This window comes from Elaeis guineensis, chromosome 8 (assembly GCF_000442705.2).
Source record: "Elaeis guineensis isolate ETL-2024a chromosome 8, EG11, whole genome shotgun sequence".
NCBI classification, from domain to species: Eukaryota; Viridiplantae; Streptophyta; class Magnoliopsida; order Arecales; family Arecaceae; genus Elaeis; species Elaeis guineensis.
The window spans coordinates 28,161,079-28,165,449 of NC_026000.2; positions in this window are offsets into that span (position 1 = coordinate 28,161,079).

Below are 4,371 nucleotides of genomic sequence, written 5' to 3' on the forward strand. Positions count from 1 at the left end.
TTATCTGAGAGATCGTGGATCGAGATGATGTTGACTTTCAGAAGATCGACAGAAAGGATAATTTAACTGACCCATTAACTAAAGTCCTTGCGGTAAAGAAGTTCGAAGATCACAAAATGAAGATGAATATAGGATACAGTACTGATTGACTTTAGTACAAGTGAAAGTTGTTGAAAAATATATCCTAAAATCAATTATCAACCTATTGATGGTTGTAATATTTAACATAATTATATATGAATTAATTAATAAAATATTTATTTGATAATTTTCATCATAAGATTGTACATCTTCTATATCAAACTTTTATGTTATGATAAAAGTCCTTAGGACTATTTTAAATCGATAAAGGAGGATTTATCGTTTAGTCCTTAAATGAGTTCGTGACCAAATGATATGCTATTACTAGGATGATAGACATATCAAGTGTCGGTCGTTGTGTACCATATAGGTTGGTTGTCCTCTTAATCAAGGGACATGGAGATGCTGGTATGACATGTAGGTGAAATATAGGAGTATATTTTACTGAACGTGATCAACTTCGGAGTACTTTACTATCAAGAGTCACTCCGAAGGGATATAGGTATAAGTGTCCCTCCGACCTGAGATCACCATGGTGACTTGCAAGTAACTCATTACGCTTTGACGTCAAACTATCTAAATTTCTAATTCAAGATTGAAAAATTTTTAGGTACAGTCAAGTACTTGTGAAGTTGGTGCATGAGTCAAGATGAAATTGACCACTCCAAGAGATTGGAGAGAATGCTTTGTATTTCAATTTAGTAAAATCTTGACCAGGACAATCCTTGTGAGGAGTCACAAAATTTATTAGGTTGAGACACATAATGGATGTACTATTAAGAGTTGATAGTTTAAACTCTAAGTCATCCTAGCATCAAGAGTCAAAGGGATGAATTATATGGTAACTATATTCATATAGATTCTTGAGTGTTGCTTTGCAGACATTCGGCCTATCCAGATGTCGGATACCATTGCTAGATGGTTACTCCGATTGGTACAGAAATCAATTTCTGTGCTACCGGCCTAGATTCAAACCTATGGGGTCACCCATATTAAAAGTTTCTCTCTGATCATATGGCTAATCTGAAGAGTTCCAGTGGACGGAGACTCTGGTGAAGAGTCCCATTGGACAGAGATTCTACTGAAGAGTCCCACTGGATGGGGTCTCTAGAGAAGAGCCCCACTAGATTTGGATTCTATCATTAATGGAAGATTAATTAGTGATTAGATCACTAATTAGCTCAATTTGATTAAGCATTAAAGTCTAGATCAAGTTTGATTGAATTGAATTCAATCAAGTCAAGTCTAATTAGATTATGAGATGACCTAATCGGTAAGGAAGAAATGATCCTGATTTGATTGGATCTATGGCTCAATTAATTTATTGATTTTATCAGATTTAATTAAGATTATAAGAGCCTAATGATATTAGATTCATCATATTTTATTTGAATCTAATTGGATTGGATTTGAAAGAAATCCAATTGGTTAAACCCTAGAGTCTCAAATGAATGGGACTCTCTCCCTTCCGCCACCCAAATTATCTCATGCCTTTTCTTATCGTACAAAATAAGTTTGTGCATGAGAAAATTAGAAGATAACCCTTCTTTTATCATCCATTAAGGATAGAAATTTGTTGGTTTTGATTTGAATTCAAAATGGTTTGAATTTCAACCTAAAATATTATCCATATCCTTCCACACGTTGGCTGTTTTTGAAGGGGCCCATTGTGTGGGAGAAAAGAAAGTCTTCTCGATGGTTTTTTATATCCAATTTTTTTGATAAGTCCTTATTTAAGTTAGATAAGGGTGAGAAAAAGTTAGAGTCAAATTAAAATTCAAAATTATTTGAATTACAACAAACTCCAACCCTTATCTATCTTACCTGGTTTGTACGACAACCACAAAAAAGTCATAATTTTGTGTGCCAACAAGAGAGAACTTTTCATCATGAGATATCAGAGAGAAAGAGGAATAAAAATCCTTCTTTAGGGTATGAGGTTTGAATGGTTTTTTTCTTTCTTGGCGTGAACAAAAGAGGAGACCGTTCTCCTCTCGGGTGAGAGATCTAGAACTGTTCTAGATTTTTGGATGAGAAAAAAATCAAAGAGAAGAGAGTCTTCATCTAATTTTTCTCTCCTATCCAGCATCCTCCTCTGATCCATCTTCGACATCGAAAAGGTTTGAGATGATCGAAGAAAGAGATCAAGTCAGATCTGCCATCAGAAGTCGACTGCACAAGCTAGCACTCCTATGGAGGGCTGATCGGTCCGAAGGACTTCGTGTGGACCATTCGTAGAGATCGGATGCTTGTGTGGCTACGAACAATCAGAGAAGACTTTCAAATCTACATTCTTAATTGTGGAGTTTGACTACCCATGCTTAGATATTGTGTTCAGAATCTTAGAAGTGGTAGATTAGATCTATTACTAAATATTATTTTTTTGGTTCACATACTTGTCATTTTAAATTTAAATTTTTATGTATATAAATTCATATCATCGATCTGTTTATAAAAGTTTTGAGATTAGATCTTATGCATGTATTTATAGATTAAATAGTTTAATCTAATATTTTTTTATTGAAAAATTTATGAAATGCATGCATGAAATCTCTGCGCAATTCTAACAAATACATTATAAATATATAAAAATATATAATAACTATACAAAAATAAATAAATAAATAAATAATTAAAATAATGAAAATCTATTCTCACTGAGATCGTACGACGTAGATGTTGGTGGAGCCTCATCAGTGGGTGGAGTATGTGCCGAAGACATGGCTACCAGTGGAGGCTTAGATGTCGATGGTGCCTGCGAAGTCAAAGCTGATGTAGAGGTGGATAGAGTATGCTCTAGCAGTAGCTCAGATGTGAAGCTCCGCATAGCCCGTTGAGGGGTGGGGATGAAAACTAGATGGTGTTTCGGTGCTATCATGATCTGCAATGTTAATGAACATTAACCAATGTAATATATTGTTGAACAACAATATTAGTAGAGCATCAATAAATAAATATTAACATTTATATCAAGATGTTGAACTCATCGCCTAGTGGCATCTATAATATGGACATCACCATCGCTCCTGACAAATGTATCTGGGACCTTGACAATATCAGATAAGTTTTGTCCTAGAAAAATACTTTGTATAGATGGTCCAACATCGTCATCAATCTCGGTATCATCAAAGATATATCTAGATACCATCCTCACAACAACACCCCATTGAGGCTCCAAGAGATCACTAATGTAGAAGACATGACTAGCTTGGAAGGCAAGTATATACAGTTCTTCAGTGTAGAGATGGCATTACATATTGACGAGAGTAAAATCACACTCATCAGTCTTCATCCCTGACTGAGACAATGTGTCAAACCAATCACATTTCATCAATGTAACCCTCCCTTTAGAATAGTAGTCCAAAATAACTATCTTCTCCATAATCCTATAATAGTTCAGATCTTCCGTACAAGACTGTGAATCCATCGAGCTAGCATAACACCCAGTGGTGGCGCTCAATATCATGCCACTATTTTGTGTTGCAATGTTTACGAACCGACTGTGAATATTGGATCTATAGCCATTAATGACGAGCTGTTTGTACTCATACACGGTATGATTAGGTTCTATTGAAAGAGCATGCACTTCAGAGCTCACATCATCGAGCGATAATCTTCACACCTAAGAAGATGACACCTAATTAGTAACATGTTCAAATAAGGTGTACAAGGCAGGAATATATACTCACTTACATGATCTTTGAACCACTCAAAAAAATTTTTGCAGTACATTTTCTCTTTTTTTCGCATACTTAGAGCACTGTATTTTACTCTTATGATCTTCTTGTGTTTGCTACATGCATAAAAAACAAATTTAGATGTATGAGATATTTTTTTCTAAGTAATAAAAAATAAATAAGATTTAGTGACTCACCTTATGTATGACTCAATGACATCATAATTGAACAGCACGTAGCGGTGCACCTTATCCCTTTCCTCAAGGCTCAAATCAGTGAGATGGTATGAAGTGAAAAGTTCATCTAATTATGAAATAGACTCAAATGCAGACTCAATTGGCTCATATTGATCATCATGATTCCTCATTGGCCGGTTATGATGAATCTCAAGCTTGTTTAAGTACATGGTATAAAAATCCATACACTCTTAACCCAAATAATCTTCTGCTATGAATCCCATCAGGCGATTCATATTTTTTACATAAGATTTCAGTATTTGAATATTTCTCTCGATGAGATACATCCATCGGCAGAACACCAGGCCTCCAAGTGCAACTTCCTCCGTAAGGTGTACGGTGAGATGCATCATAACTGTAAAAAATGATGGTGAAAA